This window comes from Miniopterus schreibersii, assembly GCF_964146895.1.
Source record: "Miniopterus schreibersii genome assembly, chromosome: 5".
Taxonomy (NCBI): domain Eukaryota; kingdom Metazoa; phylum Chordata; class Mammalia; order Chiroptera; family Miniopteridae; genus Miniopterus; species Miniopterus schreibersii.
In genome coordinates this window covers 82,120,547-82,147,406 of record NC_138106.1, presented here as the reverse complement: position 1 = coordinate 82,147,406, position 26,860 = coordinate 82,120,547, and the positions used below count along the sequence as shown (strand labels likewise).

The 26,860-nt window shown below is 45.9% G+C and overlaps 1 pseudogene across 1 annotated transcript; it reads right to left on the bottom strand.

The window, feature by feature from the left end:
• Positions 1-1,938: 1,938 nt before the first annotated feature.
• LOC308557507 (PRELI domain containing protein 3B-like) lies at positions 1,939-26,603 on the bottom strand (annotated as a pseudogene). The gene is made up of 5 exons: positions 26,556-26,603; positions 25,219-25,434; positions 24,800-25,166; positions 6,680-6,722; positions 1,939-2,198 (listed from the first exon to the last, which is right to left on the bottom strand). The product of its transcript is annotated as a PRELI domain containing protein 3B-like (transcript).
• Positions 26,604-26,860: the final 257 nt, after the last annotated feature.

Below are 26,860 nucleotides of genomic sequence, written 5' to 3'. Positions count from 1 at the left end.
TGCACTAAACAGTGAAATGAATCACCTTACTAGCATTGAGAAATGCAAATTAAATATCATGAAGTACCATTTTTTTCATCAAGTGACAAAAATTAAAAACACTAACGTACAGTGCTGGTTGAGGGAGTGGGAAAAAAGGTGCGCTCATATGCTGCATAAGAATATAAATTATTACTGTCTTGGGAAGGTAATATAGAAATATCTATTAAAACAAAAAATATTTTTACCTCAAATTTCATTTTTCAGAGTATATTATTCAGATATGAAAAGTTTTAGAACATGAAAATAAATAGACAAGGATACTTGGTGCATATTTTTAGTGGCAGAACAAAACACAATTGAGACACACCTGAATGTCTCTCAGTATTTTGCTCTAAATATAATTTGGTATCTTCGTAATTTCAATTTAAGTGAGTAGAAATGAATGAATTAGATCTATATGAATTACTCTAAAGGACAGATAAGTTGAGTGAAAAAAAAGGAAATTGTGGAGTCTCGAACAGAGAATATTTAGTTTTTGGAAGAAGAAAAAATTAAAACTGTCTATATAGGAATATATGTTTGCGCACAAGCAAGATGAAAGGTTTGGGAGGGTACCGCTAGGCTTTTGACCCTTGGGGGGTAGCATTAGAGGGGGGATGTATATGTGTGTGTGTGTTTGCATAGGGTGGGAGTATTATGATTTTTTTCTTTAATGCATTTTTAAAATAAGATGCCCATAAATATACTTAGAATAAAAAAATTGCATGAGGGTTCGTCCCTAAAAAGTTAAAGCCGTTGAACAAAGTCTTAACACCTGGTTAACTGTCACGCAGGAGCTAGAATGCCAGTATGATCAGCCAGTTCCCCGTGTTCAATCCCCTGCATGGGCTGCTTTAAAAAAAAAAAAAAGTAGCTGGAAAAATTCCTTATTGCTTCTTCTGTTTCTCACCCTTCCCCCTTCCTTCTCTATTGAGTAGCCAAGCCAAGAGAACAAGGGCTTTTAATTGTAGCCGGATCCTCTGCTGTTCACCGCAGGCAGACGTGTTCCTTTTGACTGGGGGAGTTAATTTCCATGACCAGGTTAGCTTTTGTGCAGCAGGCTCCAGACTTAAAAGGATGGAGGAGGCGACTGAAGAGTTATATATTTCCTCATTGTCGAGTCAAGATGTGCTCCTTGATCTGACAATTTTCAGAAGCCAGTATTTTATTTCATTTCCAGCTTGTCATAAAAGTTATTGTGTCCTTGGGGTTATAAGAAACATCATCTCACCTATGACCTCCCTTTCACACTGCAAGCTCTCCAAAGACTCATGGAACCCACACAGTTTAATTTGGGCCTTGCTCAGCCTTCTTTTGGTTAAAGTTAACCTGTAGACCCTTGTGAATAGTTTGTCATTTAATCCAGGGAGAGATTGTTACCCATCAAGTGGAACACATTGCTGTATCCACTTAATTTTTTCTTTTTTATTTCCTGGGAAATACTTTCGTCCCTGACATTCTTGACCTCTACCTACAGTTTGGAAATAATACAACCACAAAGTGTGAATGTGCGCCTGAGAGATTATGAGGCAGGATGGTAGGCAGACTAACGTCCTCCCAAAGCTGTCCACCTCTAATCCCTGGAATCTGCGACTTGATCACCTTACGTGGCAAAAGGGACTTGCAGATGTGATTCGGTTAAGACATGGAGATTATTCAGTATTGGGGTGGGTCCAGTCTAATCACATGGGCATTTGGAAGGCAGAAACACTTTCCTGGCTGTGGTCAGAGGAGATGTTACTGTGGAGAACATTCAGAGAGGTGCAGCACTGCGGGCTTTGAGGATGGAGGAAGGGGCCATGAGCCAAGGAATGCAGGAAGCCTCTAGAAGCCAGAGAAGGAAAGGAAATGGGTTCTTCCCTAGAGCCTCCAGAGGAGCGCAGCCCTGCTGACACCTTGGTTTTAGCCCCGTGAGACTCACGTTGGCCTTCGAGGGCGTGGTGATGTGCTACAGTGAGGGTTCTGGCTCCACCTCCCGCTCTGCTCTCGACTTTCTCCTCTGCGCCGTGGAGTGTCCCCAAGCTGCCTTTCCCGCACGGCAGCAAGATGGATGGTCAGCAGCGACTGAATGATAGGCTTCCTGTTCACCACGGCGGAGAAGGAAACCTCTCCTTCAAGCACGGTACAGGGGTACCTTGCTTTTCGAATGTACTCCGTTCCGAAAGACCGTTTGAGTCCTGAAAGGTTCAAAAACCGAGGGATCCACCGCTGACAGCTAGGCCTCAGGGTCTTGCGCTCAGAGGAAGCCGTGTGGCATGTGCGACTTCCAAGGCATGTTCGAAAACTTAAGTACTTACTTCTAGGTTTCTGGCGTTCGTAAACCGAAATGTTTGTCAACAGAGATGTTCGAAAACCGAGGTACGACTGTATAAGCTATTCCCTGCAGTCCGATTAGGCCTATTGGGTCATATGCCCACCTCTGGACTGGCCCTGAGAGTACCAGCTACTGGCAGGTTAAGCCTGGGACCCTGGACCAGTCACTGGGAGGGGAGGTATAGTGGCTGTGATGGGCATCCACGCAGAGGAGGGAAAAGCCAAGGGAAGAGTGGGGGCGAGAGCAGGAACCTTCACTGAAGCATGATTCACTCACCCTGCCTCTCAAAGTCTCATTAGGTGAAATAATACAGTTCCCTATTATTCAAACCAGTTGCCTGGTTCCTCTATTACTTGCGGTTAGAAATATTCTCTACATACTGTGGCACAGGCTCCTCCTGCCTACTTTTTTCTTTCGTGGCACTTTGCCTGGCTCCTGCAGGCCATCCAGGTTATGACTTTCTGAACCTGACTGTATCTGGTGAGACACAGCTTTCTCCTGAGAGCTGGCTCCCAGGCCCACGCAGCAGTGCCCTGCGTGCCCAGGGCCTCTCCCCCCTTCACCCGCGACTGGCGCTGCTAGCTCTCCCTGGTGCCCCTTCTTGCGGAATCCGCACGCAGCCTCACGATGCTCAGCACCGCGCTCCAGGCAGCCACGGCCCATTGATTGCAGCTGGCACAGGAGACGGAGCTGATTTGGCATAACAGTGGAACTAGCCATCGCCTTTTTTTCTTTTTAAGTAGTTGCTTTGGCTTGTCAGTTCATATTGAGATAACAACAAATTGCAACTCTCAGGCTCCCCTCACTTGTCTATCTCCATATTTCCCTGGGCCTGAGCTTGGCACAGCCTGTAGGTAGGTAACCAGCCAGAAGCTACCAGGGCCTAGATTGTTGGTTTTTAAACTTGAACCTTCACTGCTCTGCCGTTTTAGTTTAAAAAACTTTTTAGTGTTAATTTTCTACTCCTATACTCTTAAATACTTCATAGTTTTGTGGTAAGGGAATGTGACTTATTAGAATTCCAGATTGGGGGAGCATTGATCCTTCGAGAACAAAGATCAGAATAGGAGATGTGGCAGGTCCCAGGGGACAGTGGCCACTTACCAAGCTGTCTGGCTCTTGGAAGAAGGCCGTGCATGGACAGAGCAGCCCAGAGAAGGGGGGCACAGCAGAGCCGACTGGTGTGCTGGGAACACGGGTAGGCCCCTGATGAAGTTCCTGGCAGCTGCCCCGCGAGCTCTTAGACAATAAGATGCATCAAAAGAGGGCTCTGGAAACGAGCCCCGCTGGCACACACGCCAACATTCCCCTCATCGCGCCTTCTCCGGGACCTGCAGCGGTGACTTCTAGTTTCCTCTGACCCACCTAGCAGCGGACTCGGGTTTCTCCCGGCTGCAGGCCTGTGCTGTTCCACCCTAGAACGGGAACATGGGGGCTCAATTTTATTCAGGTTACAGTTGATTTGATGAGATTGTCTTTTACGTATTCGAGCCCTTTTAGTTCACCTGCCTGTGTCTTAATAGTCATGGCCTGCTTCTGAAGGATACTAGAATATGCCACCCCCAAATCTGCCCCTTGGGCACAAGGATTATTTTGAGCTGAAGACAATTGAGAAGAAGCAGGTATAAGAAAAGCTCCCTGTCTTCTCCTTATTTGCCTAAAAGCAGGACATAAATTTATAAAAGTGTCCCCCTCCTGTCTCTACAGGAAAGAGAGGTTAACCACCAGAGGCAGCTCTAGACTTAACAGCCCAGCGACTACACCAGAGGAACCTACGTAACGAACTTTACTGACGGGCCCTGACGTCCCGCTCATCCCCCAGCGTCGACCTTCCCGCAGCTGGCCACCCGAGAAACTCAGGGTCCCTTTCCTTTGCCTGTCACCTCCCTAGAAATGTTTCTTCTTTCGTCCATGCTGGATGAGCCCGAGCTCCAGCCGCTGTTTTGAGTTACTTGTCGCCGAGGGCCCCCGTGTGTTTGTGAGGTGCACATGTCCACAGACCTCTCTTTGCTTTTCCCTTGCGAATCTGTCCTTTGTGGGACTGACTCGCAGGGCCTCGCCAAAGAACTGTGAAAAGGGGGAAAGTTATGTGTTTCCTTCCCTACAGGTTTCTTACTTACTGCGACCTTCTTTTGGCTCACTTTGACATTTTTCTTTTCCTACACATTTATTAAGTGTAACAGCTGGGATTTATTTATTTTGTGTTTACTTTTTGTGATGGTTCTTCCTTTTTTTCTTTCTTTTTATTGAGTTTATTGGGGTGGCGTTGGTTAATAAAGACATGTAGGTCTCAGGTGTACAATTCTATAATGCATCGTCAGTATATTGTATTGTGTTCACCGCCCAAAGTGAAGTCTCCTTCCATCACCATTTATCCCCCCTTACCTTCAAATTTTTCTTAGCTTTTATATTTATTTCATCTCATTGTCTCTCATCAATTTCATTTTTACCCCTCCCCCACTTCACTTATTGTCTTGTTTTCTTTTTATGATTTTTAACTATTTTAAAATTTCTCTTATTTCCTTCTGTTTTATTGCGAATCTTGAACTCTCTTGGCTTACTCAGTAGCAAGCAGGAAGGTGTGGCACTAAGGCGTCCTGACCCTGCAGGACCTTTACTTGCTCTGGGCCATTTTGACATCTGTCAGCCTCCTGTAAACTTTGATCTGAGGATTCAGGAAACTCACTCACTCCTCCCCAACCTCAATAACGAAGATTGGCATAAATGCCTGTCAAATTCTGGAGTGGCGTTTCCTCCTCGGGTCAAGCACCCTGCTTCCCTGTCCACTCAGACATTTGGAGGAAGGTTGCAGTCACAGGTGGGAACTCAGGTCATAAGAAAGGAAACAAAAGGAAGAAGCTGGGGCTACGGGGCTGCTCATTGGGGCAAGAAAACGCCTGGGAGAAAACATTTCCACCTGGGCCCAGGCCAGCAGTGTCGGGCATTAGCTTTATGGTCCTGGGGCCACCGCACTGAACAGTGTACCTGGAGCTGCTGACTGTTTTCTGCTCAGACATGGACGAGCCCAGGGTCTGAACTGGGTTTAGCCTGGGGGTGAAGGAGCCCACAGAGGGAGAGGCCCTTAGCCCCTCCCAGCTCAGAAAGGAGCAGTTTCCAGGGGGGATTTGCCCATCCTTTCCTGCCTTTCCATTGGCAGGGTTGCCTGGTGCAAGTTAGATGTAAATAGGAGACATGCCTTATGTAAGCTGATCTCTTTTAGGGACTTAATGAAACTAAAAGTAGGGGAAAATCCTTCCTTGGAAATGTGCTACTTTGTTGAAAAAACATTTTCTGGTCTCTAATATTGACTGATGTTAATTGGTCCCTTCAAACTTGATTGGTCAACAACCAGTCCCTTTTTCTCACCATTGATAACAGGCATTTTTACTCTCTTCTACTTTTTAATCTTGGCAAGAAGGAATTTTGTCAAAGGACTAATTTATTATTCAGCTCCCCTCCCCCTGAAATAGTTGTTTAAAATGTCATCAAAATTAAATGCAGAACCTTACTGTGCTTTGTTGTCTCCATAAGGATTAAATTTCAATGCTCTGTGCTTGGAGACACTGACAATGAAACTTGCAGGGACCCACTCTGTCCTTGTCTTTTAGAGGTTTGACACACTGTAAACACTGTGGGCCACCGTGAAAGGGGGGTGAAACTCTGGAACCAGCACTGGGCTGCTGGCTGCTTCCCACACCAGACTTCTCTCAGGGATTCACGGGGGCCTCAGCCAGCCAGGGGCCTCAGCCAGCCAGTGGCCTCCGTCCCTTCTGCTCCCACCACTGTCAGGGTTATGGAGCTAGAAAGACGTGTTTACTGCAGTGGCTCTTGGTCATTTGGGAGGTAAGCACTTTTTCAGGGTTTGATGAAAGCTAGCCTTTCCTTAGAAAAGTTCACAAAGTGTACGAACGTTCCAAATGCCACCTACAGTTTCAGGCTGTCCCCTGAAGCACATCCTGTGACCTCAGGTTAGGAATCATTAGTAAAGGGTGAGACCCTGGGCGCTGTGTCAGTTTTCTTAGGTGTTGTATCAGTCCAGGTTAACTAGAGAGACGGAAGAGCAGGAGATGTAGACTACGGCACAGAATTGGCTTATGTGATTGTGGGGCCCGGCTAGGCAAATGCTATAGACCGAATGCTGTGTCCCTCCAAAAGTCATCTGTTGAAACCCCAAGGTGATGCTATTTGAAGGGTGGGCTTTTGGGAGGTGGTCAGATCATGATAGTGAAGTCCCCATGAATGGGATGACAGCCCTTATGAAAGAGACCACAGAGAGTTCCCTTGTCTCTTCTGCAAGAGGACACAGCAAGGCGGCTGCCTATGAACTGGGAAGTGGTCTCTCACCAGACACCAGGTCTACTGGCACCTCGATCTTGGACTTTCCAGCCTACAGAATGGTGAGAAATAAGTGTTTGTTGTTTAAGCCACACAGTCTAAGGCATTTTTGATATAGCAGCCCAAAGAAACTAAGGCAGCAAGTTTAAAACCCGTAGGACAGGGTCATTAAGAAGGGCGGTTGAGCTCTTGGGCACGGGCGAAGCTGATGCCTGCAGATGGGATTCCTCCTTTCAGGAAGTCCTAGCTCTGTTCTTATGACTTTTGACAGATTGAATAGAGATTACCTAGGATGATCTTTTACTTAAAATCAACTGAGTATGGATTTTAGTAATATCTACAAGCCATCGTCACAGTAGCACCTAGATTAGAGTTTGATTGAGTAGCTGGGGACTGTAGTCCAGCCAAGTTGACGCATAAACGGGCCATCACAAGTGTGTTGGTATTATGGTTGTGTGGAAAAACATCTTCCTTCTTAGACCATACAGGTTGAAGTATTTAAGATGAAGTACCATGATGTCTATAGTTTATGCTCACTTAGTTTACTCAATATACACATGGAGAGTGCAAATATGGCAGGAGGTGAATAATTGTGCGATGTAAATGGGGGTATATGAGGGTTCACTGTGTTATTCTTTCCATTTTTCTGTATGTTTGAAAGTTTTCATAAGAAAATTTGTGAGCTAAAGTAGCTTTGATCTCCTGCCTCATAGGGTGTCCACTGGCTGATAGAATAATGCTCAGTAAGTGTTGCAGGAATTAAACTGGATAAAGGACAGCATTTCACTCCCAACCAAAGAGGTCAGCAAGGTAATTTGGCCAGGGTGTAATAATAAGAGATCTTTGCCTGCCTGTCCTCTATCTTTGTTGAGATAATTCCACTGATAACTAATTAATAGTAAAGGTGTTTCCTGGGGTGAGTGGAGGCTGCACGATATAGCAGATGAAATAATAAAATAGGGGCTAGGAGTTCTTTGTTTGAGTTATAACTGCAAGCTGTGTGACTTTGAGCAAATTGCTTACCTCCTCTGAACCTATTTCCCCTCCAAAAATGGGGATTATTATCCCTGCTTTTTTCAGGATTGTTCTGAGGAAGAAATCCAATACTGACTGTAAAAATGCCCACTGAACAGGAGCGGCAGAGTGGTGCTACACCCACTATTGCTTGCGGGATCCAGACCTGCATCTCCTCATGCTGAGCACCTCTGACTTGGAAAGTGCCTCACAATTGATGGCATATCTAGTTTAACTGGTGGCATTTTTTTTTTCTTTTCTTAATGCTATTTAAAATAACAGTGTCATCTGAGATTTGTTGAAATACTGTGGCCTAGTGGTCTTGGACTTAAACCCTTTACACCTCATCTTTTTTCTCTTTGCTTTGGGGATGAAAATATTTTATATGGTTGTTATGAAGATTAAATAAGATCAAGTATACAAAGCACTTAGTAAGTGTTTGATAGATGGTACAACATAATATTATTGTACAAATAGAAGTCATTACTACATAGTATAGAACTTACGCTCTCTCTAGAGATCCTGCCCATAGAATCCACCTTTGTCACCCCATTACTGAAGGAAAAAACACAACCGTATCAAGTTTAGTTTGGAAAAATGAATCCACATTAAATAAATCAAGATGGTTCCTTTGATGTTAGGGCTAAAGAAATAGACTTGAAGGCAAGGTGTCAGTGTAGCGAACTCTGTTTCCACTTGTGATTCCTACTGTTTGGAGGCTGCACTATTCTCACAGTCACATTTCTGGGGACTCCCAGACTGGGAAGTGGGGTAGTGCAATCTCAGACTAGGACGTGAGGTAGTGCAACACTGTACCCAGAATTTTCGAGAATGTCAAGATGGGCCCTACCTTGGCGAGCCGAGCTGAGCCACAGGATCCCCTGGATAAACCGCCAGAGGCTTCTCTGTGCTGCTACAGCCAGGCTCCCAGGCCTCTGGTGTCCAGGACCTGGGTTGGTGGGAAGCTCGTCACCTGCAGTAAAGGCTTTTACTGCTATTGCCCCGCAGTGTGAGATTGAATTTGCATGATCCCTGCTGCAGAGGGAAATGCCTGAGTTCTGCCAGCCCCGTAGCCTGTGTCAAGTGCTTCCAGCTTAGGCACAAACCGAGTCCGGCTGCAAGTGCCCAGCCTTCTCCACAGGTGCCCCTGGTACAGTTTGGAGAGAAGAGAGAGGCAGGGAAAGCATCTGACTGGAAAGCAAAGCTGAAGTTTGTCCTGGGGTGTGCACGTCAAGAACCACCGATTCACCTGGAGGAGTGGATTCCTCTTTGTAAAAATGAGGGTGAGATGTCATGGAGCCCTTAGAAAGGGGTCCAGGATGCCAGCTTTCCTGGTCAGTCCTTCCAGTTCCTCTCAGTCACTTGGCTTTCTACTGCCCTTCTCCCCCTTCCCCACTTCGCCCTGTTTCCTCTCAGCAACGGATGTTTCATATTCATGGTAGTTTTTAGGACTTTTATTTGTTACCCTTCCAACACTCTCCCTAAGACTAAAAATTTTTTCCTTTTGAAATAATTTTGCTTACAAAATGTTATCAAAAAATAGTACAAAAATCCCACAGAATAGCACAGAATTTCCAAGTAGTAACATCATAATAAGCACATTTTTAAAGATAAAAAATTGATAGATCATGCATTCGTCTGGCTCAAAGTGAAAAATCTAAGATGACACACTGAGATGCCTCATTCTTGCCTGTCCTCAGCTGAGCCATCTTCACTGTCACCTCCTCTGTCAGGCAGCTGTAACAGCTGCTTTGTAGTTTCCGTGTTTTTCAGGCGAATGTTAACATTTTCTTACACACATGGCAACATCATGTACACCGCTCTACAACGGATTTTTCTCACCTAACAGTATGTCCCAGAGATGCCGCTGTATCAGCCTGCAGCAGCAGCGTTCCTTTCCACCAGCCATGCAGTTTTTCATTATGTGGATGTCTTGGCCCAAGTGGGCTGCTGGAACAAAGCACCAGAGTGAATATCTTACAACCACAGAAATTTACGTCTCACAGTTTTGATCCTAGAAGTCTGAGATCAGGGTCCCGGCATGGTCCGATGAGGGCCCTCTTCCAGGTCACAGGCTTCTTGTATCCCCACGTGGTGGAGAGACAGAGCTCTTCTGGCCTCTTTTACATGGGCACTAATCCCATTCATGAGGGCTCCACCCTCACGATCGAACACCTTCCCCAAAGCCCCACCTTCTATTACCATCACACTAGACATTAGGATTTCAACATATGAATTTGGGCGGACACATTTAGACCACAGTAGTGGATATATCTCAGTTTAACCAGCTCCCTGTTGGTGGACACTACCATTTGGCAGTTTTCTTACTACTTGCAGTTGAGTACCTCCTAAGTGATATACTGGTCAATAAAAAGCAGGAGGTGAGGGTAAACCCTAAGAAACCCCTTTGGTAGTGGAGTGGATTTCACCAATCACATGCACTGCATTGCTTGCGATGATATTAATACTAATTGCTGGATTTAATTGCTGTGGGCTGGGCGAGAGGTGAGACAAGATACCAGAAGCACAAAAAACAAATTTAAAAATCCACAGGAACCCCAGGCATTGCTGTTGATCCTTTAGAATCTAGTTACAAAGGAATGAGTCAGTATGTTGCACTGCAACAGGCACTTTAATATTTTTCTCTTAACAAAGAGTCCTAAATTCCTGTAAAGGGCACCAGACGAGTGAGGGGCATGGGCTCTAACCCTGAAGAACAGCAGCGTCCTCAGAGAAGGGTGCTGTGGTCTCTACTGCTCCAGGATCAGACCCCAAAGTAACACGATGCTGAGCAGGACTCTTCCTTGGCCTGGGAATTAGTGGCCAGGGCCAAAGCTGAAGACAAAGGAGCCTTATATTCCCCACTTTCTACAGAGAAAGATGCCAAGCAGCCTCTAAAAATTGGGGCCAATCACCAGCTAACTGCAGCCATCACCCCAGTGCTACACCCCATCTAGGTAGGCCAGTGACAGCTGGCAGCGGGTAGGAGTGAGGGTAGGAGGTGGGGGCCAAGGGAGAAAGTGAAGAATTGGAGTTGTGAGCCACCAGTTTAGGGGGGCTGTTCCTATGCAACTCTGAGGTCAAGGGGTTACCTGTGAAGTTGGGGTTCTACCGGAAGGGTAGCCGGTTATTGTATTAGTTTTCTATTATTGCTGTGACAAATTACTACAAACTCAGTAGCTTAAAACAACACACGTTTATTATTTTGCAGCTTCGGAAGTCTGAAATCAACCCCAGTGAGCTAAGGCCAAGGTGCTGGCAGAGCTGTGCTCCTCCCACACGGCCTTCCCCTGACTGGCGTCCCCCCTCTCGTTAGGACCTGTGCGATTACATGCAGCTCTCCTGGATAACCCAGGGTGCTCTCCCATTCTCAAGATGCTTATCCACTTTTACTAAGCTTTTTTTTCTCTTTTTTTTTCTTCTTTACCATATAAGGTAACATAGTCACAGGTTCCATGGGTTAGGACATGGACATTTTGGGAGGCCGTTATTCGGCTCAATCGCAGTCTTAGTTTCTTGATTGGACCTTGACTTCAGCACTGGACTTCACTGCCCTCCACCTACCTGGCAGGGTAAAGGAAATTGGATGGGGCTGGTGGAATTGAGGGGGGGTGGCCATGGTGGCAGACATCGCTGCCTGGTTAGACAGGGACCTATGCGCAAGTTCCCAGAGGGCCCAGAGAGCAGCCTGCTGGGCGAGGGGGACTCCAGATGCAAGAAGCTCTGGGCAGGACTAGGCGAGGGGGACTCCAGATGCAAGAAGCTCTGGGCAGGACTAGGTGAGGGGGACTCCAGATGCAAGAAGCTCTGGGCAGGACTAGGCGAGGGGGACTCCAGATGCAAGAAGCTCTGGGCAGGACTAGGCGAGGGGGACTCCAGATGCAAGAAGCTCTGGGCAGGACTGCCAGGGCCAGACTGAGGGAGTGGATGGAGTGGGCCTGGAGCCGGATCACCAGGGAACTGTGTGGACGCTGGAGAGGGTGCAGATCCCCACCGCTCCCCACATCAGCCCCTATACTTAACGGACTGTGGTTGTTTGGAAGGGAAAAGCTCTGCATCAGGCATAATATGGGGGGGTATAAACTGCATGGACTTTTTAATAGCTTCTGATAACAAGGCAGCTAGATCTGCCCCAGACGTCCTGCTAGCCAGTGGGGAAACAGGAGCCAGCATTTGACGGTCGAGCTTCATAACGAAAGGAACACACAACTATGTTAATGTTTGTGCCACTAGCAAGGTCAGGCTCCTCAATAAACCAGTTGTATTTCTTCATGTTGGGGCTGAGACTCCAATGAGAAAATGAAGAATCTTAGAAAAGTAAGTGCCAACAGCTATGGTCGCTTGGTTGCCACTCGCCACCTCCCGAGTTAGCGCTTCCCTCTGCAGCCTCGCTGCCCGTGGTCACGGGCTGTTATCTGGGTAGGTGAACAGTGTGGGGCCTCTGCTGGCTGAATGAGAGAAAGTTCCAACTTAGCAGCGCGGCTAACACTTCTTGAACGTTTGTTTTCCTGGAGGGAACCTTAACTGAGCCTCACGCTTGCCTGGAAGGAGGCTTTTGAAGACTATCACTCAGCTCCCTCCCTGGCTCCTAACCCCACTCTGACAACCCTGAATTCCTGCCTCCCGTGGGGTCCATGGAGACCATGGAGCAGGACAGTCAGGAGGGTGGGTGACAGCGGGAGACAGGTTTCTTAACACACCTATCCCAGGTGGGCAGAGCACAAACCGTTCTTGGTAGATGTTGGACACTCTGATATTTGGGGAAGTGGGGACACATTACATGGGCTGCTATACCCTCGATACTGAGTTTCAGGGAAAGGGGGTCTCAGGCTGAATTCTGCCAGGCGTTCACGTTTACTAGCAGGCACGCGATATGCACACGCACACTCTCTGTTCTGTAAGCTTGATGGGATCCCAGCTCCCAGTCCCCATGGTGTACTCCTCACACAAAGGTTGCCTCTGAGACATATGAACTACATCCCAGTGACAGGGTCCCGTGAGCCACTCTGTCAGAGTCAGGCAACCAAGAGGCCTCTGGAATCAGAAGGTGGACGCAGGACCTTCCGTGGTGGTCAATGACAGGGATGAGTTTCTTACGCACCATTCAGGCAGTGGGTCCTTTCAATCCTTCTAGCCATCCACATATGTTGAGCAAACTGTTAATTTTACCAGTGGAAACTCATTTTTAATATCCATTATGCTAATGAAAAAACTTCAAGTGTTGCTTAGAGATAAAAATAGCTCAGGAGCCCGTAGTAGCCTCCTCTGGAGTGGAGCCTGTTGATTAAATGCCAGCACCACCCCTGAAGCAAGATCCTGATTAGGGCAGGACAGCCACCGGGGGTAGCCTAAACTAACACACACATTTATAGCACACTCTTCACGTTGAAATATTATAGAGCAAACTACAGATGACGTGATACCTCTCACACATTAGCTTCCTCCTCTGTAAAACAAAGATAATAATACACGCCTCACACGGCTGTCATTAGACTGTTAAATTACCAGAAAACTTAGTATAGTGTCTGGTGAGTGGTAATGGCTCAGAAAACGTTGGCTGATGTTGTTGTTTTTGCTTAGATCCATCCAAGCAAACATTTTGAAAGACAGTGTACCCATCGAATACTTTGCAGCTGACATCTAAAATTTTTTATTACAGACTTATATAATAGCAAAGGATATAATTTCTGGCATGTAGTAATTATTTTTTTCATTAAAACTGATGTATTGATCTTGTAAATATATCTAATGGAATCTAAGTACTGCAATAATATGATATTTGCTGTCCTTATTTTAAAAATACATGCATAAGTTTTTCTTTCCTGTAAAGGCTCTTCTGTAATATTTAAAGTAGGAAATTTTATTTTTTTACTTTTTCCCTTTGAACTTGCATTTCCATTCCACTTACCTTGCAAAATTTTATGCTAGCATATTTTTATGCTTTGAAGTCTTTTATGCTTGCTCTGTTGTGTTTTCTGCAACAAATATATGCATGTAAATAAGTTTTGTAATTCATTTTATTTCCTCTTACCTTAAGTCTCTAAATGTTAAAACATTATTTAGATTAGGTTATCATTGTAGTTATATTTTCATATACAGTGGATCAAAATAATATAAATGTATTATAAATTTTGATAAACACATACTAAAGAAAAATTAAACATATTAGAAATAAACTTAATATGATTTTTAAACTCAATTTCTATATCTGGATGAATATTGTTTATTTCTAGAATGAGACAAGGGTTAGCATCCATAACTTTCCCAATTTTATGTATCAATATAAAAAGTGAGAACATTTATTTACGTGCAGGCATACCTCAGACATATTGTGGATAATCACAATTAAGTGATAATCTCAATAAAGTGAGTCGTAATCGTTTTGCTGGTAGAGGGTCTTGCCTTCAATCTATAAAAAACCGCAACATCTGTGAGGCGCAATAAAGTGAGGTATGCCTGTATGTAAGTAGATGCAGTGAGATTTTACTCTAATTAAAATAAATGTTTCATGATAAATAAATAAAATATGTCTTAAGCAAACTAGTAACAATATACACTAAATCTAAGAAAATGCCATCCATAGTTATTCCAGTGTGTCTTGAAAATCTGACCAATCTGGAAAATGCTCCCGTTACATTTAAAAGATTCAGCATCACTACCCTCTACGGCTTTGTCTGCTCGAAGTTGCTTTTCTTCCCAACTGAAGACATGAGTGTTGAGAATAGCAGAAAATATTTGCTTGTGTTTAAATACATGACAAGGGTTATTTTTAGCATCCAGATTTCTAACCGATACTCTCTTTGCTTTGCTGTCATGAAATTCTCCCTCAGATGATGCATCTTTTGAAAATGGATAGGCTGATTTTTAGAAAAAGGACAAGAGATATGAATAAATAGGCCACAGAAAAAGAATCACAAATTGCTTAGAATCATAAGGAAAAATGTTTTGCTTCATTCAAAATAAAGGAAAGGCAAGGTAAAGCTATGCCGAGAGAAGGGAAACCCAGGGAGAAGAGAGAGGGGGAGACCTGGGGGGGGCGCCCGCAGGTGATGGGGTGGGCGGCTGAGTCTCCGCTGGGCTTTGGGGACCGGGAGGAGCACTGGCTCCCACGCGCGATGAATGCAGAGGACACGGGCTCAGAGCCAGTGCTAGTGATGTGGGGAGAAGACAGCCCCTCCTTGAGATGGCTGAAAACAAAACTCAAGAGAAGAAAAAACATAATAACCCATCTGTCGAGATGTAAACCCGGCAAAACATAAAAATAAAATATCAAATGTTTGATGACTCTGTTGACAGGACTCTGGGGAAACAAACTCTTATGTGGTTGGTGGGAATGTAAAATGGTACAACCCCTGTGGAGGAGGGTTGATGAAATCTCTCCCAATTTTCCGTATGTATTTACCTTCTACCCCTGCAATCCTGCTTCTAGAAATCCATTTTAAAGATTTACTGGCAAAAATGTGAAATTACACACACACAGTCTTCATTGTGGCACGAGACAGTAAGTGCAAGCGGAGAGAACGCAAATGCCAGTAAATGAAGGACTAGCTGAAGAGCTGTGACACATGCTCACAGCATACACTACAAAGCTATACAAGTGAAAAGAATTTGATGGACAAATAGCCTACTTCTGTCAATAAATAAGTGGCAGGGATGAAGAACGGGAAAGGGAAACTGTTAGGTTAAAGTGCATTTAATGAAAATGCAATGCATGAACCTTGTTTGGATTCCACTTCCAACAAACCAACTTAAAGAAGATATTTTTGAGACAATTGGGAAAACTTAAATATAGCTTGGACATTAGGTGACCTAAAGGAATCCTTTTTTAGGTGTGATAATGACACTGTAGTTATACTTCTAGAAAGGTATCTGTTGAGCTCTGTACAGGGTGGCAGCTTGTGCCTGTGCGAAGGCCCCAGAGCGTGAGCGGGGGGCAGTTCAGCCCGGCTCCCCAGGCCTGCAGCCTGCCAAGGAGGGAGGCCTCCCCGGAACGCCCCGCTGGCACCTCCAGAGGCCCCGTGTGTGCTGGGGAGGCCCCGGTGTCCTGGCCTAGCATTCTTCCTGCAGCCCCGTCATCCTCCCAGCGTCAGAGCTTAGTTCTGCCCGGTGTGTGTGGCTTGGAGAAGGGGGGCTCCTTCCCATTTAGTCTGCCCGGCCACGTTGAGAAGGCGGCGGCTCCTGGCGTCTCGGGGTGCACAGAACAGAATGTCGTCTTTACTGTCTTCTTTCTTGGCTCCATTAAACTCTTACGCCCTCATCGCGAACTCAGATACTTTCAGCACCTTGAAAACCATACATGGACCCATTTGACAATTTAGATGTACAACACTTGTTAAAAAAACATGTTTACAATAACATTTCCCTGGTTATCAAAATAATATGCGTTTATTGAAAAAAAAACTTGGAAATTTTGTGAATAAAGACAAATCCTGCCACTTAGAATAACTATCGTTAACATTTCGTGTTTTCTAACTACCTCCCTCTTGTGCATCAGTTCTCTGTAGCTATATTGGGCAATATTGAGAATAACTTGTATTGACAGTTTTATATCTTGCTTTTGTCAGTAAGTCTTTGAACACATTTGTTTTCATTTTGAACAGTTAAAAAATGTAATGGAAGGACACTGTGCTGGGCTGTAGGTTATACAGTGTGTGTGTGTGTGTGTGTGTGTGCGCATGCTTCTATTTTCCAGCTTGTTCCCAAAAGTAAAGAGGCAATAGATGTTATCTCTGCCCTCCCAGACCTTCTAATCTACGAGAAGAAATGATACAGGTGCATAACTAACTTCAGTCCGGTGGCAGTGCCTAATGGGTCATGAATTCCTCAGCACCCTGGGGATGGGGTGAACCTATATATGCATGTTCTGGGCGCTTTCCTAGTTTACGAGCTGACTTTGAGGAACTATAGCGATAATCCTGAAGCTTGCCCCAACCTGTGAATGACAATTTCTGCTTTTCAAAGGCAGAAATCACTGAAAGGTTTGGTGAGCTCGTGATTAAAGGACGTTGGAACCAACGGAATTTGTCATTTTCATTGTTCCCCACTCTTGGGGGGTCATGCTGCCAGGGCTCTGTTTTGTCAGACAAAGCTAGAGTCCGGGGTAGCTCTGCCACCTGTCTCTGGAATGTTTGAGGGTGAGGAATCGATGAGACATTCAAAGAGTGAGAAGAGGTTTTGCCCCTCCCTTCTTGCTGAGCCATGGGAAAACACTAATTTAGAGTAATTAGAGCTAAGTGACAGAGAAGCTATAATGGAACGTTAGCCATGCGTTGTGACACAACAGGAGATTGCCTCTGCTAATGAGGGGACAGAACCAGTCTCCAGAAATTGAGAGACTTAACTGTGAATTCCCATGAAGAGTTTGACTTTCAGTAGGAGGGCCTGGGAGATCCGAAGTGAACCCATGATGGATGGGCACCCTTTTCAGAGGCAGAGGATTCCCAGCTTGTGTGTGTCTCCCCGAGTGTTTCATGTAGTTTTCTTCTTCCGTGCCTGATCACCAGTATTTTAGAATGTACAATCCGGAGACCAAGGGTTGCCCATGCCTTTGTTGCTGAGGCTCTGCAGACCTAACTGGTTACCCTTCCAGAAAATAGAAGGTATTCTAGTGCTTTTTATTGTCTTTCCTAGGAAGATTTCAGGATTTTGGTGAATTTGGATACACTCACTGCCCACGGAGAAATCCCATTAAATCTTGATTTATGGAGATTTTATTTGAGATTTCCACATGTTATTTATTTCCCCTAGTGCGGTTGTGAAGATATTTTACAGGGAAGTGTGCAGACCTTATTTGGCATTCTTTATTAAAGGAAAGGAGTCCAATATTTTTGGTACTCACTGTTTCAGAAGGAAGGAAAATCATTACATGAGCTGGCTGGGTGGCGAACACCAGGTGGTGATGCTTCAGAGAACCCCCCCTAGACCCCCCAGGAGCACTCTGCTCCCAGAACTCTGGTCAATACACTGGGATCTTCTGAAGGATGTAAACAAATGGGCAGAGGCCTGAGCGTTTTTCTGATATGCTTGTGTGAAACAATCAGACTGAAAAGAAAGTCAGGTTCCATCCTGAGAAGAGCTCCAGTGCATTTAGCCCTGCCTGTGAGGGAGCCCTCTGCGGGCTTCCCTCATTCAGGTGGAGAATGGTACTCTTGGTCACCTGGCCATGGACCTTTTTCTCAGCAAGACAGGAAGTGGGAGTTTAGGCTGTTATAGAATAATAATCGCAAAAGAAACACAGTAAACCCTCTATTTTGCAGACCTTGATTTAATGGACTTTGGATTTAATGGACAAAACTTCCAGTCCATATGTCATATGTGAAAATTAATACCCCGTTAATTTTAAAATGCTTTTAACCAAGATTTGCTTATAATTAAATTAACAGGTGATTTTTTTGTTTTGTTTTGTTATTAATTCACTGTTATTTTTAAACAAATTTTAGCAAATAGGCCATGTGTTGGAAAAAACACTGGTAACTTTGCCTGCATAAATAAACATTACATACCTCAAATCTGATCCACATATTTAAATCCGAGAGTCACCGCTCATAAAAAATGTGCGGGGAATGATTAGCGCGTGATGACACTGCATTCACCGTGCACAGTAATTGGTTCTGCTGTGGCGTGACTTTCTGCAGCAGTTTGAAGCGCACAGGCCGATGTTCCCACTGCGCTAAGCCACGTCCAGCCTGTGCATCTGTTTACTCCCCATGACTGGGAATGCACGCATCTTCTAGACCTATTCAGTGTAAACTTAAAATTACTGTAATACATACAGAAAGCTTTTCTGTGAAAGTAAACCTTTCGTACATACTTAATTTTAATTACACAATGTGTCTATGTAAGTAAAAACAGGTAAACTAACTAATTTGTCAATTTTTTAACATACCCATTCGGAAAACCTACTATTCCATAACAGACTTTCAGTTTTAATGGACACCCCTTCACCTGAATTAGTCCGTTATGTCAAGTTTTATTATAATAAGCTTTCCTTTTAGACCAAGATGAGGCAGTGAGTGCCCGTCCGAAGAAGTTGTGAATTGTCATTACTAGGTAAGTAAACTGTTTATACTACTCAGTCCACCCACTTTCACCATTACAATTTACAAAACATTTGTATAGGGAGAGCAATGTGTGGAGTAATGCTTTTCTTTGTGAAAAGCCAAGATTCACTTAGAAAGAAGGCCAGGCGCCTTCTGACCATGTCCCTCTGCTGTCAAACTGAGCTCTCGGAGACTGGAACCTATCTGACCATGCTGGCTTCCTGCCTAAAATCCCTTAGGCTTCAGGAGGGAGTCCACCTCTTTATGATGTGGTCGCAGACTGTCCTCCAGCCTCATCTTGGGAACTCTTCACTTTGCCCTCTGGGTTCCAACCGTACCTGCGTTTTTCTTTTTTTAAGCTAGTGTTCACTGGGCCTGTTCTGTGCCACTGTTACCAGGGAGGGGATGAGGGGACCTCGGTTCTTGTCTTCTTGAAGGAAAGATTTCAATCAAGAGAGTGTAGAAAAGCAAGCAAGAATTCATTGGCTGCAGCAAAAACACACTTAGGATAGCAAAACGAGGAAGGGCCTAGAAGCAACGGAGAGCCCAGGCTGGGCTGCTTTGCCTCACTGGGGAGTCAGGGAAAAGGGGGCCTTGGAGACAGGTTCAGGGGGTGAGCCCCAGGCGAGCTGCTGCTGCTCATTGATCCCCTGGTTGCAAGTCTCCTGGGTCCCTAGAGGTTAGGAGACACATGCCTGTGGGGGAAGGAGGGGGGAAGGGAATGGCACGAGCATGCTCCCTGGAGAGAGCGTGCCCTGGGACTGAGCTGCCTCTGCCCGTTGATTGCTCCCCTGGTTGCAAGTCTCATGGGGTCCCTTAGATGGAAGAAGGGGGAAGATGGCAGGGGCATGCTCCCTGGAGGGAGAGCGCATTGGGACCTTCATTTTCAGGGCTTTTAAAGGCTGGGAGTTTAGGGGAGGTTTTGGGGGCAGATCGGTAGAATAGTCATCAGCTTTATGCCCATGTACCAAAATAAAATTTATTCTCTTAACTTGTCTGTCCTTGGGTGCGGTTGGCAAATGGCACTAACTGGATTTCTGCTACCTGTCTCCCTGAGTAGGGTAACATAAGCTATTTACCCTCTGGTTGGGGAGGAGAAGTGCAAACCACTTACTCTTAAGTGTCCCTGTTTAGGGAAGACAGGATTGACTAGGTGACTGCAAACTGCTGTTTAATTCTGTCTCAGTTTCCCTATTCTGCTTGTCCTGGAATTTTCTTAGCTTTTACTCTGCTATAACATTACGAGTCAAGTGCTGTGCTAAGGATTTTACATGGGTTCTCTCATTTAGTCCTAATGACAACTCGAGGAAGTCGACACAGAGAGCTTAAGTAACTCACCTAAGTAATTCCCCTATAGCCAGTAAGTGTGACACTAAGGTTTGAACCCACGCAGCCTGACCACAGGCTGCACTGCCTCTCCCCTGGAAGCACCACGCTCTCTCCTGCCTTTCCGTCTTTGTTGATGCTGTTCCTTTTGCTCTTTGTACCTCATCAACTCCTTTGGCTTATTTAGAAGTCAGTGTGGACATCACCTCCTTCAGGAAGCCCTCTCACATGCAGTCAGGTGGCACCTGTAGTTAATTCTGTCAGCACTTGTGTGTGTGTGTGTGTGTGTGTGTGTGTGTGTGTGTGTGTGTGTAATTTTTTAATAGCCTCCCTCTTTACTAGGCTAACAGCTTCTTTTCGGTAGGGACTATATTTTCTCTCTCCAGATCCCTAGCCTGGGTTCCTAGAACGTTGGAAGTCCTAAGTACATCAGACAGTCAATACAGTTTTTTCATGTAGGCAGAGAATGTGTGATGTGTGCCACTTCCTCACCTAGTCGGGAGCCAGCGTTCAGGGCTGGGAGAGAGGCACCCCGGGAAGGGCCCCAGGCTCCTATGTCTGTTCCTCCACCCGGAAGGTGCTGCTCTTGTCCACCCACTTTCAAGCCAGTGGGAGGGGAGAAAAGCATTAGGGGAGCCCTCACTCTTTCCTGTTAAGGGCCCCACCTGGTATTTGTACTCCACTCACATACTGTTGGTCAGAACTGGGTGATATGGCTACACCTTGTTGTAAGAGAGCCTGAGAAATGCATTCTGGGAGGCCCTGCGCCCAGATAAAAACTATTAGTATCACCATATTACTGTAGAAGGCGGGAAATGAGTATTTGGGGATCACTATCAACTTCTGCCACAGTGAACAAGAGTTTAAAAATCACCACAGAGCCTATCTTGGGTATATGTTCGTGCTGTGTTAAATCAACATCTGGAGTGTTGACTTTTTAGTGTACTTAATAGTAATTTATCTTACAGACTCTAAGAACTTTCTGGCTGGAACAACTTGTCAGTGTGCGCATTAAGTGGATCAGTTTAGTGGAAGGGTGGAGAAGTGGCTGGTCAGAGAAGGCCTCCTGGAGGAAGAGCGCCTGGTCTGATTTCTGAAGCATCTGTAGGAGTTGGCCAGGTGAAGGTGAGCCCAGGGCTCCAAGTCCAGTGGCTGTGATCAGACACCCACGGCCACCGCCAGCTCCATGCAGGTGCCTTCCGACAGCACCCAGCTTCGGGCCTGTGCGAGGCCTCTTGCCTCCGCGCTGGGGCTTCCCTGGTGACGTGAGCGTGGGAAGTCGTGGAGCCTCACCCGGTGCACACAGATGCTCGGCAGGAAGGGCCGGGCACCCACACCCTGGGGGGTGGACCTCCAACCTGAGAGGAGAGCTGCTGGACTCGCTTTCAGCGCTTTCCCTCCAGGCTGAGTGACCCGAGGCGTGTTTTCAGTGGCCTCTGGGAGGGGGTGAGGCCCGTCAGCGCCCTCCACGTGCTGCACCCCGCAGGGCACCCTTCCTCCTTGCTTTTCACCCCCCTCTTCTGCCCATGGAGCAGCTGTCCCTAATAGAGAAGGAGTGCAGAGGCTTTCACCTCCCAGACTCTGCTTTCTGGAGAACCCCTCTCCTCGAACCCCACTTCCCGTCCATCAGCAGCACAATCCGTTCTCTTCTCTGCTGCCTCTGTGCAAAGGGTGAGGGGCACCATCGCCATCCACAGGAGTGCCCTCGCCCCACCCCACCCTTCCCCTGGAGCCTTTAACTTCTGCAAAGACTCAGAGGCACAGGCCTTTTTCAGAAAGCCGTTCAACCACATATTTCAATTTAGATCTCATTGATCCCATGTTAGCACGTGGAGAGGGAGATATTGAAGTCTGAGCTTGAGTGGCTCCTGCCCTCCCCTCTGTCTGGCAGAGGAGCTTGTCACTGACGGGGGTGGGCAGACAGGCAGGTGGAGCTGCGGGCATCAGGCATTCCTCCTGCTCTCAGGAGTTGGAGACACATCTCTCTAGAGTCAGCTTAATGTTAGAAGAAAAGTATCCCCCTCCTCACCCTGCCTCATACCCACCAAAAACAATCCCCCTCAAACACTCAACAAGGAAAAATAGCACAGAAGTCTCATCTTGACCGGAGTTCCTACTTTAAATAATAGCCAGAGGAGATTTTACTTGTTGCCTGTTGGCTAATCTTGTTTTTGCCTCTTATTTTTTAATTATAAGAACATCTTAAGAAAAAGATAAGAGATCAGCTGTAGTCCCACTCAGCTAATACAGTGCCAGGGCCTTGCTGGGAGCAGCTGGGGTAGGTGACCTTCTCGGTGTTGCTGGTGCTGGCGTCTGTGATCCTGGCTGTGACTCAGTTTCTCTTCTCAGTCCTGCTGAGGCCGTGACAGCCCATCACCTTCCCATGCCCACACTTGTCCCATAGCAGAGCCCCAGGGCCTCACATGGGGCAGACCCTGCGATGGACAGAACTGGGGGGTGCAGTCCAGGTGGTTCCCCCATTAGTCTGAAAGTACCAACCCTCTGGGTCTGGGAGCAGCTTCCTGCCATTGGGAGGAACTTGAATGTTTTTGATACAATAATAAAACATAAGGGCTTAGGCCTTACTTTTCTTAAATAACTATAGAAAACAGTGTAAAGCAAGTCATCCGAGATACCAACATCTTCATGATAATCATTCTTACTATTGGAATATATTTTCTTCCATATCTACGTATAGAACGGTCCCTGCTTGTCATGAGACGGCCTGAGCACCCATAGTACCCCGTTAACATGAAGCCCAGTGTCTCCCTCGTGAATCCTGAAGGGCTACCCCCTTCCCTTTCTTTGTTGAAAAGCTGCAGGAGTTTACCTGGGACAGCGGTTCAGTTCTGCCAGGCACGCGCAGCACCAGGGACTCGCCACTCCTCTGCCACTCGCTGCCTCCTAGTATTGCTCTTGAAGACTGTTCTGTGCTATTGGACTGATGGCTTCCATAGTCTGAGACATTGCAAAGGTGTTTCACATGTTAGCTTCAAGGTCATAGTCATGGATTCCCAAGGCACGAAACCTCTGAGGAATGACCCAGCTGGGGGGTGTATAGCCCCCTCCCGAACCCTCAAGGCCTTTGGGTTGAGTCTGGATCAGTCTAAATAACCCTTTTTCCTCAGGCTAATTTTATGTCATGACCTGTTGCCCTTTGCTAAGCTAGGTTTTGCTTGAGATCACCCCACAATTCTCCTAACAAATCTCCCTACTGTGAATTTCAGTAAGCAGGGTGGAGCAGGGCACCTTCTTACCCCGAAGGAGCTTGGGCACCTTATGCTGTAGATCTGCTCATCTCCACAGTCCTCCAGTCCTACTTTCCAGGTAGCTAAGCCCACAAGACACGGCCAGTTACACCCTTTTCTCCAGGGCCACAGGTGGCCAACACTGTATACTTCTATTATTAAAAGGACCCCTCAGTCAGTGGTACATTGGTAAATGTTTAGCCTCAGAATTCTGAAAAAAATTAAAAAGCCCTGATTGTTTATCCATTTCTGTGACACAGATACTCTTACCATGGCCAATTCCAAACTACCAAGGTCATGCCTCTGGGCTGGGAGTTGGGAACTGATGCAAGATTGGCACGCTCTGCCCCTGGGAGTCCAGCCACCTCCAGGACACTGCTGCCTCAAGGGACCAGGCATGAGGGGACCTTTGACCTTGCCTACCAGAGAACTCCTAGAAGTATTTTCTAAATATGTAAATAAATATACTACATTTTATACTTAAAACCTGGGATCACACCAAACAATATATTCTCTAAACATTGTTGAAATAAGGCTTCTGATATCCAGGGTTTTTTATCAAACACCTTACAGAACCAGGCCTATTTTTGTGTGTTTAACTATTAGGTTAAAAAAAATGTGCCCATCACATAAAACACCTCCTTCCTAACCAACTCCGTCATCTCTGCCTTTTCTTGCCTCTCCCCCCTTCTTCCCCTCAGTCTTTCCTGCCTTCCGTTGTAACTGCTGGGGAATCAGGACATAGAGAAGCCAAGTCCCCTGTGCAGGCACTCCAGACTATTCCTAGACCCCCAAGATTTGGACTTTGTTGTTTGAGGCTGTGTGATTTTTTTTTTAAGTTTAGAGTGCTGCAAAATTCTGGTAATGACTTTATTTTTTCAGTTAGCATAACCAGCCCATGATACAGCACACTGACTCATAAAGCACAAATCCAAGGAAGGTAACACCTTCACTACGTTACAAAACTTTGGCGAATCAATACATTACTCTTCATTACATTAATTTTCACTCCAAAAATGTCATTTAAGTACCAAATTAAAACACTGTGGTTTTTAGTGGTGGTTTATAGCAGAGTATGTTATTTTATACGAATTAATATCTTTTAAAACGATACAATTTCTCCTTAGAAAGTGAGTTCCCCTTTGAAGTTTCCCTCAGCAGGGCAACTGAGTCTATTTGGAGGTGGCCCTGCACCGTCCTGGGGTTGGTCCAAGTCAGGTAGAGTTCCAGTGCATGACAAGCTTTACAATTGTCCCTGAAGGAGATTTGATACGCTAACACCAATTTCCAGGCACTTTTCAAAAATTGTTAAAATTTCACGTAAATACTGAAATCTTCAAAACCAGACAGTCATTTCAAACAACGCTAATGATTTCAGATGTTCCTTTTTATTTAGAAACCCTGTACCTCCTTGTTTTGATAAGTCACATAGCCTTTCTTCAGCTTATTAAAAAAATTCTACTAATATATGGTTGTATTCTTGAAATAGCAGACAGGTATACCGCCAGTTGGCAGAGACCCAGGGGCTGGGTGTTGTAGGCCAACCTCCTTCCTTTCTCTACAAATGCTGCTGCTGCCGTCGGTGTCCCTGTTCTCCCCACTGCTGAAGCCGTCCATTCTCAGTCTCAGCATCTAATCTGTGCTACCCAGTCCGTCGCTTCTCGGCCCCTGTTAGCATCTGAGCTACCTTGCTTGCCATCAGCCCTCCGAGATCACCACTGAGGCTGACTCCTTTCGCAGTGATTACCGCACCCTGAGCCAAAACAGCTTTTACTGGGTCCTGAGGATGTGGTTTGTATATAAGTCTCTCATCTGTTGAAACCATATTTGTAAGGGAACTATTAGTGGATTTAAGTTCCATTGTTTTCTCTACAGGGTTAACTACCAAATGGTCTTGCACATGTTTTGGTTCCTGCCACACCAGTCAGAGGTTTCACAGCAGAAGGCAGTCCCCACTCCGCTGAGCAGCCGTGGCTGTGCAGCTTTCCAGAAGGTTCTAGATGTCTGTCCAGCACATCAGCTCCAGCCACGCTTGGTTCGCAGGGCTCCAGTGTTTCTGCATCGCAGCTGCCTTAACAGTCTCCCATGGGTGCCCAAAGACGTGCTCCCAAGTCCAGCTCTTCAAGGTGCCTGCGGCCTGCGTGGTGTCCGGGCAGTGCAAAGGCACAAAGAGCTAAAGCTGTGTGTTATTCTGATGAAGAATAATCTGTTATTCATTAGGCATTTAGTACAGAGGTGTAATCAATATCTGGTAGTACCCGTTTCCTTTAGGGATCTTAGTTGTAAATTATGATACACATTTGCTTTAATATCAAAATCGACAGTTGTGTCTCAAAAGTCTATCTAGGGATTAAAAAAAGAAATACTAAGTTACACTATAATTAACCCTTCCCCGTTTTCAGTGTTTTGAAAGATGATTGTTGGCACTGAGCTACTATCCGGCCCCCCACATTAGTATGGCCCCCGGGACAGAGAGGACCCCCTCTGGGCAGCTCCCGCCCGGGACAGAGAGGACCCCCTCTGGGCAGCTCCCGCCCGCACCATCTTCCTGTCCTTCTGGGGACTTTGCCCATGGTCTTAAACACACAAGGTGGTGAGATAACTTAGTCACAATAAGGGAGCCTCATAGGAACTGTGCACTTACTCAACACACTTTTATTCAGAGCTTACAACATGCAAGACACTGTATCAAGTGCTGGGATTAATACTCAGAGGCTGATATCAAGTACAGACAAAATTCCTGCCCTTTATGGGGCTTATATCCTAGTGAGGAGGGGCAGACAATGAATGAATGAATGAATGAATGAGTGAATGAGTGAATGAATGAATGAATGAATGAATGAATGAGTGCTGTGCAAACAAGGACCAATGGCCTGCTGGGGCAGCATTCACTTTTTGCTAAAGGACACAGTAGAGTCCTGGAGTCTTTCAGAAAGACTTCAAAACTAGGCTATCCTGTCGTAGACTCTTAAAGGGCACTCTTTGGGGTCAGGGAGGTGGTGGAACAGTGCTCAGCTCTACAGTCATCCTTTCCATCACCCCTCAAGACTCATGGGTGAGGGCTGGCCTCCTCTCCTCTCACTCCCCTGCCTACCCAGGGAGCCTACACCGATGTAGTAAACAGATGACAGCAGAGGGAAGGGTGGAAGGGAGCCCCCCCACCCCACCCCAATGGAACCAATTTACTAGATGTAAGACTTTAGCTTGCTTACCTTCTCTGAATCTATTTCCTCACCTGAAAACAAGCTTCTAAATGACCTCCAGGATCACTGTGAAGTTTTCAATAGCTGATACATGGGAAAGCATGTTGCAAACCTAACGCACTATTTAAATGCAATCTATTCAATGCTATGTTGATTGTGAGCTAAAATATCTAGCGACAGAGGTGGTCAGTTGGGAAATCTGTCATATGCTTTCTATGTGACCCTTTCTCTCTCTCGCCATGTGAACTGCATTTCCAATGTGACATTAGATGCTGAAGCTCTGAAGCTATTTTCAAGTGGGTTTTGAGTCAAAGATTAAAGAAGCATCTAAGGTACCTGGTGACAGTGTGAGGCTTCTTT